The sequence below is a fragment of the Oryctolagus cuniculus genome, chromosome 1, assembly GCF_051225735.1.
Source record: "Oryctolagus cuniculus isolate XC-2025 breed Fujian yellow rabbit chromosome 1, ASM5122573v1, whole genome shotgun sequence".
NCBI classification, from domain to species: domain Eukaryota; kingdom Metazoa; phylum Chordata; class Mammalia; order Lagomorpha; family Leporidae; genus Oryctolagus; species Oryctolagus cuniculus.
The window spans coordinates 123,995,084-124,009,367 of NC_142867.1; the positions used below are offsets into that span (position 1 = coordinate 123,995,084).

Genomic DNA, 14,284 nt, shown 5'->3' on the forward strand with positions numbered 1-14,284 from the left:
TGTGGTTGCACAGTAGAACCCAGGGTGCCCATAGCCACTTGACTTCAATGACTCCCTCATCCATCCAAGCCAGGTGGGTTGTGGGAAGGTGATTAGAAGAAAAAAAAAATACTATTAAGGTTGATGGGGACTCCAGGGGCCCCTGAAAAGGACGGGAAAAAACAACTTGAGGTAATTTTCCAGGAGCCCTAGGGGAGGGGGAGACAGGAGACGGGAGAACCATATACAGTGTAATCTTTGGATATTGTTAAGTCTGCCTAATAGACCTGATTGAGAACTCTGCACACTTCTGTGCAAGACAGGCTACTCCATGTCAGGTCACTGATTGGTTCATGTAGCATGCCTCATTAGCATACACATCAACCAATCAGGGAGAACTTCAAGCTTTAGACTGCATAAAGGTCTGAGCCAGGCAGCTTTAAGAGGTAGCTGGGGGCTGAAGATCTCCTCCCCAGCTTCCAGAGAGCTTTGTCTGCTTTATGTTATTTTATTTTTTTAAGATTTATTTATTTACCTGAGAGGCACAGTTACACACAGTGAGAGACAGACAGAGAGGTCTTTCCATTTGCTCGTCTACTCCCCAGATGGCCACAACGGCCAGAGCTAGGCAAGTCTGGAGCCAGGAGCTCCCACCAGGTTTCCCACACAGGTGCAGGGGCCCAAGCCCTTGGCCATCTTCTACTGACTTCCCAGGCCATCAGCAGGGAGTTGGATCAGATGTGGAGCAGCTGGGCCTCAAACCTGAACCCAATGGGATGCTGGTGCTGCAGGCCACAGCTTAATCAGCGTCGGCCCCATGTCTGCTTCTGATGAAGCTCCTTTGCTTTGCTCACTCCTTCTTTGTCCACATACCTCATTCTTTGTGGTCACAAGACAAAAAACCCAGCAGAGAAGAGAAGCTGTAACTCCAAAGGCAGAGGCACTGAATGAACCCAGCAGAGAAGAGAGACTGACCATGAGCCAGCAGAGGAGAGCATTGTAACAGTGTAGCAGGAAGAGTCTGGGGCCAGGTAAAACCGCTGCCTGCAGTGCCAGCATCCCATATGGACACCAGTTCTAGTCCCAGCTATTCCACTTCCAATCTAGCTCTCTGCTGTGGCCTGGGAAAAGCAGTAGAAGCAGGCCCAGGTCCTTGAACCCCTGCACCCACGTGGGAGACCCAAAAGAGACTCCTGGCTTCACATAGATGCAGCTCCAGCTGTTGCAGCCAACTGGCGAGTGAACCAGAGGATGGAAGACTTCTCTGTCTCTGCCTCTCCTTCTCTCTGTGTGTAATTCTTTCAAATAAATATTGAAAAAAGAAGAAGAAGAATCTGCCACATCTGTTGGGGATAAGACACAGACCTTTGTCTGCCACTACTCCTATAACACTGACACCAAAACTCCCAGGCATGTTCTGAGTCCCCACTTATTATTTTAATGGGGCCAGCCCTGTGGCATAGTAGGTTAAGCCTCTGCCTACAATGCTGGCATCCCATATGGGTGCTGATTTGAGTCCCAGCTGCACCACTTCTGATCCAGCTCCCTGCTTATGACCTGGGAAAGTAGCGGAGAATGGCCCAAGTCCTTGGGCCCCTGTACCTTGGGAGACCTGAAGGAAGCTCCTGTCTCCTGGCTTCAGCCTGGCCCAGCCCAGCCATTGCAGCTGCTTGGAGAGGGAACCAGCAGATGGAAGATATTTCTTTCTCTGTTTTGCCTTCTCTCTTTGAGACTCAGCCTTTCAAATAAGAAAAAAAGATCTTAAAAAAAAAAAACTATTTTAATAAGCAAAAGCCCTCCTTGGCGCCTGGTGCCCTGCAGCCACACACTGTGCCGGCTACTGGGCTCCTCAAAGCCTTATCTGTTTCATGAACCAAGCTTGGGCAACAAAACTGACTGAAGTAGTTTTCTATGTTGGAAAAGTTGCAGATCGAGTGCCCAAAAAACTCTGTGCAGCAACTCTCTATCTAGAATCCAGTCATTTTGGAAACCACCCATCTAACCAAAGATCTGGGAGAACTCAGAATCTCTTCAACACAGGGGAGGAGGAAGAGGACAAGAAAGGCAGTGGTTTACACCCTGGCGTCAAACTACCCAATTGCTCTTTCTTTGCTTTTTAAGATTAATTTATTTATTTGATAGGCAGAGTTACAGGAAGAGGAGAGACAGTGATCCTCCATATACCCAATGGCCACAGCAACCAGGGCTAGACCAGAGCAAAGCCAGGAGCCAGGAACTTCATCTGGGTCTCCCATGTGGATGCAGGGGCCCAGGGACTTCAGCCATCTTCTGCTGCTTTTCCAGGCACATTAGCAGGGGAGCTGGACAGACAGAAAGGTCTTTCCATTTGCTGGTTTCCTCCCTAAATGGCCACAATGGCTGGAGCTTTGCAAATCTGGAGCCAGGAGCTCCCTCCAGGTCCCCCACACAGGTGCAGGGGCCCAAGCTCTTGGCCATCTTTATCTGACTTCCCAGGCATCAGCAGGGAGCTGGATTGGAAGTGGAGAAGCTGGGACTCGAACCAGCGCCCATATGGGATGCTAGTGCTGCTGACCTCAGCTTAACCTACTGTGCTATGGTGCTGTCCCCAGTTACTCTTTTAGTGCTCATGAAATGCTAAAAGTAAATGAAGTAATGGACTTGTTATAATTTCTCATAAAGGTTCCTGGGCATTTATCAAATGTTCTTTTCAGTGAACATACAAAGGGGTTTCAGAAAATTCATGGAGAGAATGCGATATAAAGCTTATTTTGAGCCAATTTTTTTTTGAAATTTGTTGCAGTTCCCTTTTACTTGCATGTTACTCTAAGTGTACTAGCAATCTGCTGCATTGTTTTGTAAGATCTCTGTTTTAGAAGATACATAATGGGACCAGCATTGTGGGGTAGCAGGTAATGGCAGCATCCCATATGGGCCAAAGCTGCTTCCCTTCAATCCAGCTCCCTGCTGGTGGCCTAGGAAGGGCTAATCCGAAGCCAGGAGCCAGGAGCTGCTTCTGGATCTCCCATGCAGGTGCTGGGGCCCAAGCACTTGGACCATCTTCCACTGCTTTCCCAGGCCACAGCAGAGCGTTGGATCGAAAGAGGAACAGCCAGGACCAGCGCCCATATTTATGCAGATGCCGCAGACGGAGGCTTAGCCTACAACGCCGTGGTGCCAGCACCCACAGTATGTTGTAGGCAAGAAATGATGGTGATCTTGCTAAAACAGGGGGGTCCATGGGGGAGAAGTAAAGAGACACCAGATCTATTTTGGAGGTGAAGCCACAGAATTTAGAATACAAGACAAGGTGGGAGTTGCTGGTGATGACAGGAGATGATCAAGAATAACTTGTAAAGTTAAGACTTGAGTGACTGAGTAAACAGCAGTGCCTCCACTGAGACTGGGGAGACTGGGAGAGAAATGGTTAGAAAATTAAGAGCTCTACTCTGGTCACACCCAGTTTGATTTATCTTTTCAACATCCAACTAGATGTGCCATAGAGGCAGCTGGAATTCAAGAGAGAGATTGGAGTCAGAGATACAATTTTAGGATGCATCAGATTATAAATATACTTAAATACCTAGGGTTAGATGAGGTCTATTTAGTTGGAGTCAACTGATAAGGATTAGATGAGGCTGGAGTGTGTATAGAGAGGACAAACTTGTCAAGGACAAAGCTCTTGGGAGCTGCCGAATTTAGAGGTTGAGTGACAAGGGCAAAGAGAAGAACAAGGCCAATAAAACAGAAAGAGAGGCAGGAGAGGAGTTGCCCCAGAGGCCAAGGGAAGAAAATGTTTCAAGGAGGATGTGGTTGTCAGCTACAAGTGTTGCTCAGAGCTAAAGAGAGAGTCAGCAAAACAATGCAGCTGGAAATGTGGAGGGGGAAGTAGCTGGTCACTTTGGTCAAAGCAGCTTCATGGGAGTTAGGAAGCTTGGTAGGAATTGCTGTAAGGAGGGATGGAAGGGGAAGAGTAACACTTATGGCCAAGAGTATGGCAGACAGAACAGCCCCTGCCAAGAATAATTAAAAATGCTATACACAGGCTCTACAAGAAGTTCGCAGAAAAGTGGAATGAAAAGATAAATGTATTGGGACTGGCATTGTGGCCACCTGAGATGTGGGCATCCCATATCAAAGCACCAGTTCAAGTCCAGGTTACTCCTGCTTCCAGTCCAGCTCCCTGCTAATGTGCCTGGGAAAGCAGTAAAATATGACTCAAGTACTTGGGTCCCTGCCACCCAAGTGGGAGACCTAGATGGAGTTCCTGGCTCCTGGCTTCAGCCTGGCTCAGCTTGGGTTGTTGTGGTCATTTAGAGAGTGAGCCAACACATGGAAGATCTCTCTCCTATCTCTGATGCTCTGCCTTTCAAAATAATAAATTAGTCTTTTTGAAAAGAGAAGTTTATTTTGGTGCAAAAAAATTTTGAAATCCATGCATAATATTTTTCTCTCTTTATTTTTTGCCCAGAAACCTTTTGCTTAAGGTGTACAAACTTCATGCATTTCATAAATACAATGTGAGGAACATAGTGATTTTTCCTACCCTACCCACCCTCCCACCTGCACTCCCACCCTTCTCCCTCCTCCCGCTCCTATTCCCATTCTTATTTTTTACTAAGATATATTTTCAATTAACTTCATACACATAAGATTAACTCTATACTAAGTAAAGAGTTCAACAAACAGTATGAAAAAAAAACTTCATCAATAGTCAAGACAAGGGCTGTTCAAAGTCAGCGCATCTCAAAGTGTCAATTTCACTTCTATAGATTACCTTTTTTTTTTTTTTTTAGCATTTTGTGATGTTTTTGTTGGGATGAGGACACAGGGCAGGAAAGGGTACCCCTCTCAGGTGCAGGGAATGTCCGTGCTAGACAGTCTTTCTGGGATGCTTTAAGGAGCTTTTTCATTTCCTTGGCACTGCTCTTGCTGGGGGAGGCCTCCTCAGGGCCACTGCTCCCTTCCTCCTTGGCAGAGAATTTCCTCTTTTTCTTGGGGACTTCCTGGTACCCGCCTCTTCCACACCATTTGCCACTTCCTCCTGGGCCGAGGGTTTCTTCATCTTGGGAGGTCTTACGCCACCCCTTGTCCCCCCCAGATCACTAACCAACTCCTTCTTGGAGAAAGATTTCTTTTTTCTATAGGGCTCTGTTCTTTCTAGGGCCTCTATCAGTTAGCACAGATCAGGGAGAACACATGGTATTTGACCTTTTGGGACTGGCTTATTTCACCAACTATGATGTTTTCTGGCTTCAATCATTTTATTGCAAACAAGAGGATTCCATTTTTTTATGGCCTAGCATGTGGGCTATCCTAGAGAACGTTCCATGCAGTGATGATAAGAATGTGTATTCTGCAACTGTAGGATGAAAAGTTCTGTAGATATGTGTTAGGTCCATTTGGTCTACAGTGTTGATTACCTCTGTTGTTTCCTTGCTGATTTTCTGTCTGGTTGACTTGTCCATTGCTAAAACTGGGGTACTGAAATCTTCCATTACTATTGTATTGGAGTCTACGTCTCCTTTTAGATCCATTAACATTTTTTTTTTTTACATAGCCAGGTGCCCTGTAATTGGGTGCATATATGTTTATTATAGTCACATCTTCCTGTTAAATTGATCCCTTAATCATTACATAGTGCCCTTCTAAAAATAGATTTATTTATTTATTTGAAAGGCAGAGTTACAGAGAGGCAGAGGTAGAGAGAGAGAGGTCTTCCATCCGCAGGTTTACTCCCGAGATGGCTGCAACAGTTGGAGCCGCACCAATCCAAAGCCATGAGCCAGGAGCTTCCTCCGGGTCTTCCACGCAGGCACAGGGGCCCAAAGATTTGGACCAACTTATACTGCTTTCCCAGGGCACAACAGAGAGCTGGATTGGAAGTGAAGCAACTGGGACTAGAACTGGCACCCAGATGGGATGCCGTCATTGCAGGCGGGGTCTTTATCTGCTACGCCACAGCACCAGCTCCCATAGTGCCCTTCTTTGTCTCTTTTAACAATTTTTGTGTTAAAGTCTATTTTGTCTAATAAGCATGGCTGATTATAGCAGCTCTTTTTTGGTTTCTGTTAGCATGGCCAATCTTTTTCCATTCTTTCACTTTCAGCCTGTGGGTATCTTTGTTGGTGAGATGTGTTTCTTGTAGGCAGCAAATATGTGGGTGGGTCTTGCTTTTTAATCCAGTCTGTATCTTTCAGCTAGAGAGTTGAGGCCATTTACATTCAAAGTGATTATTGATGAGTAATGACTTGGTCCTGCCATTCTTCCACAAATATTCCTATTGTTTACTTTGGATTTCCTTTGTATTTTACTGGGAGATTTTCTGCCTTTTCCTTCTTTCACAGTGATGATCATGTTTCTGTGTTTCTGTGTGTAGCACATCCTTAAGCATCTTTTGTAAAGCTGGACAAGCGGTGACAGATTCTTTCAATTTCTGTTTGTTATGGAAGGTCTTTATTTCACCTTCATTGATAAATGAGAGCTTTGCAGGGTACAACATTCTGGGTTGACAATTTTTTTTCCCTGAAGACTTAGAATTTATCTCGCCATTCTCTCTTAGCCAGTAGAATTTCTGATGAGAAGTCAGCTGTGAGTCTAATTGGAGATCCTCTGAAAGTAATCTGGTGTTTCTCTTGTGCACATTTTAGAATCTTTTCTTTATGTTTTACTGTGGAGAGTTTGACTACAGTGTGTTGTGGTGAGGATCTTTTCTGGTCATGTCTATTGGGAATTCTATGTGCTTCCTGTACTTGGATGTCCCTTTTTTCCCCCAATTAGGGAAGTTTTCTGTAATTATTAAACTAAAAAGCCCTTATAATCCATTCTGTTTCCATACCTTCAGGAACTCCTAAGATCCGTATGTTGTGGCATTTGAAAGTATCCCACAAATCTCCAACACTGTGTTTTAGTTTTCTAATTTCTTGTTTTCTTCTTCTTCTTCTTCTTCTTCTTCTTCTTCTTCTTCTTCTGGTCTAACTAAAATTCCCAGAGTTTTATCTTCTAACTTTGGTATTTAGTATTCTTTCTTCTGCCTTATCAAGTCTGTTGTTTAGGCTTTCTACCACACTTTGTATTTGATCTATTAAATAGTTCATTTCCAATATTTTGTTTTGATTTCTCTTTAAAAATATCAATTTCATAGAAAAATTTTTTATTCCGTTCATGTATGGAGTTCTTTAATTCATGGATTTGCTTCTGATTACTTCTAAGTAATCCTACAACCCATTTCTTGAATTGCATTTCCAGCATTTCTTCAATGTCTTCATGTTCACGTTCTAGTATGTAAGTGCTGTTGTGCTCCTTTGGGGGCACCATGCTGTCTTCCCTTATCTTGTTTCTTGAATTTGCTGCATTAATTTTTAGGCATCTGTGAGATACTTGTTGTTATTTCCCTCTCTGTGATGGCTTTTATCTTTGGACTATGCCTCACAGTGTCCCCCTAGTTTGCATGGAGTTTGCCATTTTTCTCCTTAACTCTTCCCTGAGATTACAGTCTCTCCACTTTTTTTTTTTTAACTATCTTCCCCTAGACTAGAGCAGTAAGCTCCCTCCCTATCTCGTCATCTTGGAATCCTCATTATATTTTTCATCACAGTTTTTTCCCAAATAGTCAGAAGCCCCTCATATGTGCTATTTGTAGGACACTCTTTTTACTTTATCATAAGGCTGGCAAGAGAGTAAGGACACAACAAAGGTTAAAGACAAAACCAGGGAGCGGCGTTCAATTCCTCCCTGCAGCTCCTGACTCCAGCTTCCTGCTAATGCAGATCCTGCCAGGCGGTAATGATGGCTAAAGTGACTGAGTCCCTGCCACCTCCATAGAAGCCTGGACTGAGTTCTTGACTCCGGGCTTCAGCCCAGCCAAGTCCAGTTCCAGCCTTTGCAGGTATTTAGGGCATAAAGCAGTGAATGGGAGCTTTTCCCATTTATCTTGCTGTCTATGTCTGTCTCTCTGCCTCTCAAAAAAATTTTAAGCGTTTAAAAGCAAAATCAATGACGATTAAAGGAAAGCTCATAATTACAAAAGAAAGCAAACTAATAAAATTCAAAAGAATGTTGGGAAAAGAAAATATGTAATTTTGGCAGCCACCATAATAATTATTAATTTTTTTTCAATCAAGAATTAACAATAGATGCTAAAATAATGAATTAAAATTTGGTGCTTTGATAACATGTTAACTTTACTTTGAAGTTGGAAGATCCTCTTTTTAAAAATTTTACTTTATTTCTCATTTATTCGAAAGGCAGAAAAACAGAGATCTTCCATCTATTGGTTCCCTCCCCAAATTCCTACAACAGCCGAGACTGTCTCAAACTAATGCCAGAAGTTCAGAATTAATCCGCATCTCCCATGTGGGCATGGCAGGGACCTAAATACTTGCACCATCACCTGCTGCCTCCCAGGGTACACATTAGCAGGAAGCTGGACCTCAGAAATGTAGGCTAGACTTGAACTCAGGCACTCTGACTCAGGCATTCCAAGCAGCATCTTAACCACTACATCAAACGCCCACCCTGGCAGATCCCATCCTAACCCAGGGATCAAGTTAATGTGTGTGTATATATACTTAGGGATGGAAAACAGATATGTGCCTCTGCCTCTGATGTTCTGAAAGGATATAACTTCATTTGTAATACAATTTTCAAAAGCTAATAGCCTGAATCTAATTATAAGGAAACAATAGGCAAATCCAACATTGAGAGACAGTCTACAAAATGATCAGCTTGGATTCTTGTTAAAAACATCAATGTCGGGGCCGATGTTGTGACATGGCAGGCAAAGCCACTGCCTGCAACACCAGTATCCCAAATGGGTGCCAGTTCGTGTCCCTGCTGCTCCACTTCCAATTCAGTTCTCTGCAAACAGCCTGGGGAAAGCAGCAGCAGATGGCCCAGGTGCTTGGGCTGCTACCTACCTGGGAGACCCAGGTGAAGCTCCTCACTCCTGGCTCCTGGCTTTGGCCTGGCTATCTTGGGAGTGAACCAGCAGATGAAAGATATCTCTCCGTGTCTCTTCCTATCTTTCTCTCTCAGTAACCCTCCCCCCCCAACCCTGACTTTCAAATAAATAAATAAAATCCTTTTAAAAATTAAACATGGCTGAACTATTAACATATATACACAATAGGTATATAGGGATTCTTGTACTTCTTTTTTGCAACTTTTTTGTAAGCTCAAAATAACTGAACAAGCCACCAGCCAAAACAATAAAGGCTGACCATTTGGTGTCAGTCTAGTCTGTGTGGACAGCAGATAATAGCAGTGGAAGTCTAATATGGCCACTGAGTGGGCTACAGAGAAAGAATTGAGAGTTTTGAGGTCCTCCAGAGTGTTCAGAAATTCAGGTTTAGGTAGCAGTGGTTGAGGAACAAACTAAAGAGGGTCTAGGTGCAGGTGAACATGGAAATAACTGGGTGGTTTGACATGTGCTGAGTTGAATAGGATCACCCTAAATTCATATCCAGAACCTTGTGTGGAAATAAGGTCTTTGAGGATGTAATTAGTTCAGATGAAATCATGCTGGATAGGGCAGACCCTACACTTGTTGTCTGATGTTAGGGGAAAACCGAAAGAGACACAGAGGAAAGGGTACACAAAGCCTGATCAGATACGAGGAATGATGCACCCACAGGCCGAGGAAAGTCAGGGGCAGCCAGCAGCTGCCAGGCTGGTGGAGGTAAGGAAAGATCCTTCCCTACAGCCTTCGCAGGAAGTGTGGCCCTGCCAGCACCTTGATTTTGGACATATAGCCTCAGAACAGAGAGAAAGCACATTTCCATTCCTTCAGCCACGCAAGGTGTAGTACTATGTCACTACAACCCTTAGAAATCAATGTGACATAATAAAATGAGTTAAAAAAAACCTATGTGGTGTAAGATTGGGCGATGGGAAGGAGTGAGAATATGGGTGGGTAGGGTTAGGAGAATGAACTAGCGATAGTTTGTCATAGTTGTTGTTTTAATATTGGGAAGGAAAGGCTAAAGAATTGAACAGCTAAATATTTAAGTGTGATTTTTATATACAACTCATTTAGAATGGGAAATTGATTTTATTTACAGAGAAGATGACTGGAAAAGAACTTGCTATGTAGGGTAGGGCTTTGGTTTGTGCCCCAGCTACCAAAGAGTAAGAGAGAGGAAAAAGTATTTTTCAAAGTATTTTTCTTACCCCCACATACTCAATACAGACTGCTTCAGTGACCAAGGGCTGGGGTGGGAGGAGGGGATTATTCCCCACCTACCATGCAATTTTCCTGCAGATTGCATCAGATTTACCAAGTGAGATTGATTCCCCAAAACAGCTTCCTTCCCTCCCATTTCTGACACCAATGGCAAGAAACAGGTTGTCACCTATGCTTCTGACCAACTGATTATGGATTGAGATTCCGACTACCCACTCCTTGGTCTTGATTAAATTGTTAGTGTGACTTGCAGAACTCAGAAAGACTCGTGTTTACTAACTCATTACAAAGGGTGTTAGAAGGGACACAGAAGAAGAGCATCATGGAAAACACACATAGGGCAAGGAATGTGGGAAGGGACATGGAATTTCTGTGTCTCTCTGAGTGTGCCACCTCTCCAAATGTCCTCCAAATCCCATTCTTTCAGGCTTTTATGGAAGCTTCATTATGTAAATTTGAATGAGTTTATCATTACTATTGGTGCTCAACTCAACCTACAGCCCCTCCTCTCCCAGGAGGTTTGGAGTGGGGCTAAAATTCCTAACCCTTTAATTCTGCCTTGATATTTCTGGAGACCAGCTCCCTTCTGGAAGCTACCTAAGGCCTCCGCTACCAGTCATCCCATGAACATAAAAAGATAGTCATCAGTGCACAGGTGGCAAGAATTTTAGGAGCCATGTAGCAGCAACAAGGAGCAATATATATATATGTGTGTGTGTGTGTGTGTGTGTGTGTGTATAATTCACAGTCATCTTCAGTTCAAATAGCTATAGTCATGGATGTTAGAAAAAGAGTGGAAAAGGAGGTCAAATTCAGAAGAAGTCTGAAAAATTTGTATAAGCAGAGAGAAAAGCAACTTGAAAAAACTTTGAGTCAAGTTGCAACTTTCTCCATGAAACACACTCAAGGGAAAACAAAACAAACAAACAAAAAAAAAAAACAAAATGTATGAAAAAGTATTTCCTATCAAACATTGTCACTTCAACAAAACACCCTCAAAAAATGTGACCCAGTTGGAAATATTTGTACCTTAGCTTGGATTCCAATATAAATAAGTTGTATTAGAAAGAATTACTATGAGCTTTTCACCAAGATGGTGCCAAAGGCGAAGAAGGAAGCTCCTGCCCCTCCTAAAGTCGAAGCCAAAGGGAAGGCCTTGAAGGCCAAGAAGGCAGTGCTGAAAGGCGTCCACAGCCACAAGAAGAAGAAGATCCGCACGTCCCCCACCTTCCGGCAGCCCAAGACACTACGCCTCCGACGGCAGCCCAAATACCCTCGGAAGAGCGCCCCCAGGAGAAACAAGCTTGACCACTATGCCATCATCGAGTTCCCCCTGACCACGGAGTCGGCCATGAAGAAGATAGAAGACAACAACACACTGGTGTTCATTGTGGATGTCAAGGCCAACAAGCACCAGATCAAACAAGCTGTGAAGAAACTCTATGACATTGATGTGGCCAAAGTCAACACCCTGATCAGACCTGACGGAGAGAAGAAGGCGTGTGTGCGGCTGGCTCCTGACTATGATGCTCTGGACGTTGCCAACAAAATTGGGATCATCTGAAGAGTCCAGCTGGCTAAATCTAAATATATGTTTTTTCACCATAAAAAAAAGAAAGAATTACTATGAATATAATGAGTACACTATTGTGATATTGTGAAATCTGTATTTCATCCTTATCTTGTTATGTCCCACCATGTAACTCCTAAAATTTCTGGACACTCCAAAGTGAGGACTTTGTATGCTAATGAAGTGATGAGGCCTGGGGACTCCCAAGTAGCTTCAGGAAGAGGCCTGGTCACTAGAAAACCAAGACAGGTTTAGAGGGTTGGAACTTTCAGCCCCACTTCCCAACATCTGGGGAGGTGCTACAGGTTGAGCTAATCACCCATTGGCCAATGATTTGATCAATCATGCCCACATAATGAAACCTCCATAAAACCCAAGAGAATAAGATTCAGAAAGCTTCTGGGTAGCAGGATACCTGGAGATTCCTAGAGGGTGGCACACCTGGAGGGTGGCACACGCCAGTTTCCTGTTTCTTCTCCCATATCTTTACCTAGCCTCTGGTCTTCATGGGTACCTTTATCTTTTAATTTATTTTTTAAGGAATACAAATTTCATAAGTACACTTTAGGAATATGGTTATTCTTCCCACCGTACCCGCCCTGCCACCCACACTCCCACCCCTCCTCCTCCTCCCTCTCCCCTTGCCAGTCCCATTCTCCATTAAGATTCATTTTCAATTAACTTTGTACACAGAAGACCAACTCCATACTAAATAAAGATTTCAACAATTTGTGCACACACACACACACACACAATTGTTTGAGAACTAGTTTTACAGTTAACTCGCATAATACAACTCATTGAGGACAGAGGTCCTGCATGGGGAGTTAGTGCACAGTGACTCCTGTGGTTAAATTAACAATTAATACTCTTATGTGTGACATCAGTGACCACCCGAGGCTCTTGACATGAGCTGCCAAGGCTAAGGAAGCCTTTTGAATCCACAAACTCCATCAGTATTTGGACAAGGCCATAAACAAAATGGAAGTTCTCTCCTCCCTTTAAAGAAGATTACATCCAGGCTGGCACCGCGGCTCACTAGGCTAATCCTCCGCCTTGCGGAGCCGGCACACCAGGTTCTAGTCCCAGTCCGGGCACCGGATTCTGTCCCGGTTGCCTCTCTTCCAGTCCAGCTCTCTGCTGTGGCCAGGGAGTGCAGTGGAGGATGGCCCAAGTGCTTGGGCCCTGCACCCCATGGGAGACCAGGATAAGCACCTGGCTCCTGCCATTGGATCAGCGCGGTGCGCCAGAGGCAGCACACCAGCAGCGGCGGCCATTGGAGGGTGAACCAACGGCAAAGGAAGACCTTTCTCTCTGTCTCTCTCTCTCACTGTCCACTCTGCTTGTCAAAAAAAAAAAAAAAATTACATCCTTCTTTGATGGCCACTTCTTTCCACTGGGGTCTGATTCTGAGGTGAGAGTGTTACTTAAAGTGATTGTCATTCTATGAGTCTGCTGTGTGGACTGCTTCCCATGTTGGAACATTCTCTCCTTTTTAATTCTATTTATTATTACCAGACACTTGAACATATTTTTATGATCACTTTAATATTTAATTCTATATGTTCACTTTAACACTTATATGATCACTTTAACAATTTAAATGGCATTTTTACCACCAAGCTTAATGGGATTTGGAGTCCCATGACAAGTTTTTAAACTGTACTCTTAGAAGCAAGTCCATAGGAATGTGTGCAGAAGTATACAGCTTTACAGTTACAAACTTCCTCCTCCCTCTTTTTTTTTTTTTTTTTTTTTGACAGGCAGAGTGGACAGTGAGAGAGACAGAGAGAAAGGTCTTCCTTTGCTATTGGTTCACCCTCCAATGGCTGCCACGGCTGGCGCGCTGCCCTGATCTGATGGCAGGAGCCAGGTACTTATCCTGGTCTCCCATGGGGTGCAGGGCCCAAGCACTTGGGCCATCCTCCACTGCCTTCCCGGGCCACAGCAGAGAGCTGGCCTGGAAGAGGGGCAACTGGGACAGAATCCAGCGCCCCAACTAGAACTAGAACCTGGTGTGCCGGCGCCGCAAGGCAGAGGATTAGCCTAGTGAGCCATGGTGCCGGCCCCTCCGCGCTGGCCCCTCCTTCCTCTCTTATTCCCACTTTTATTTTTTACTTTGATCTATTTTCAATTGACTTTATACACATAAGATTAACTCTATGTATGAAGAAAAAAAAACAAAAACAAAAAAACAAAACTGTTCCTTGAGTCGAAACAAAGGCAGCTCAAGTCATCCCTTCTGCAAGTGTCAGTATCACTTCTTCAGTTTTCGTTTTAGGTGATCTGTTAGTTCTCACAGATCATGGAGGACATATGTTATTTGTCCCTTTGGAATTGGCTTATTTCACAAAGTATGATGTTTTCCAGGTTCATCCGTGTTTCAAATGACCAGATTTCTTTTTCTTTTTCTCTTTTTCTTTTTACCGCTGTGTAGTATTCTGTAGCATGTATATCCCATAATTTCTTTATCCAGTCCTTGGTTGATGGGCATTTAGGTTGGTTCCATGTCTTAGCTATTGCGAATTGAGCTGCAGTAAACATAGAGGTACAGATAACTCTTTTGTTTACTG

At 43.9% G+C, this 14,284-nt stretch overlaps 1 pseudogene; it reads left to right on the plus strand.

Moving 5' to 3' along the window:
* The first annotated feature begins 11,223 nt into the window (after positions 1–11,223).
* LOC108178546 (large ribosomal subunit protein uL23 pseudogene) lies at positions 11,224–11,705 on the plus strand (annotated as a pseudogene).
* Positions 11,706–14,284: the final 2,579 nt, after the last annotated feature.